We start from the raw sequence: 694 nt of genomic DNA, 5'->3' as shown, positions 1-694 counted from the left end.
TTTGAGCTGAAACCTCAACTAGTTTCTTTGATGCAGCAGAACTGCAAGTTTCATGGACTTCCATCTGAAGATCCTTTTCAGTTCTTAACTGAATTCTTGCAAATCTGTGATACTGTTAAGACTAATGGAGTAAATCCTGAAGTCTACAGGCTCATGCTTTTCCCTTTTGCTGTAAGAGACAGAGCTAGAATATGGTTGGACTCTCAACCTAAAGACAGCTTGAACTCTTGGGATAAGCTGGTCACGGCTTTCTTAGCCAAGTTCTTTCCTCCTCAGAAGCTGAGCAAGCTTAGAGTGGATGTTCAAACCTTCAAACAAAAAGATGGTGAATCCCTCTATGAAGCTTGGGAAAGATACAAACAGTTGACCAAAAAGTGTCCTTCTGACATGCTTTCAGAATGGACCATCCTGGATATATTCTATGATGGTTTATCTGAGCTATCAAAGATGTCATTGGATACTTCTGTAGGTGGATCCATTCACCTAAAGAAAACGCCTGCAGAAGCTCAAGAACTCATTGACATGGTTGCAAATAACCAGTTCATGTACACTTCTGAAAGGAATCCTGTGAATAATGGGACGCCTGTGAAGAAGGGAGTTCTTGAGGTTGATACTCTGAATGCCATATTGGCTCAGAACAAAATATTGACTCAGCAAGTGAATATGATTTCTCAGAGTCTGAATGGAATGCAAG

At 40.6% G+C, this 694-nt stretch overlaps 1 non-coding gene across 1 annotated transcript; it reads right to left on the bottom strand.

Annotated features, from left to right (window-relative positions):
- Nucleotides 1–285: 285 nt before the first annotated feature.
- Nucleotides 286–393, bottom strand: LOC148553345 (small nucleolar RNA R71). Its single transcript, XR_015893034.1, has one exon. It is a non-coding gene; the product is annotated as a small nucleolar RNA R71 (small nucleolar RNA).
- Nucleotides 394–694: the final 301 nt, after the last annotated feature.

Source organism: Arachis ipaensis, chromosome B7 (genome assembly GCF_059453495.1).
Source record: "Arachis ipaensis isolate K30076 ecotype BB chromosome B7, ASM5945349v1, whole genome shotgun sequence".
NCBI lineage: Eukaryota > Viridiplantae > Streptophyta > Magnoliopsida > Fabales > Fabaceae > Arachis > Arachis ipaensis.
The sequence above is the reverse complement of the archived record's forward strand: the minus strand, read 5'-3'. Positions and strand labels throughout refer to the sequence as shown.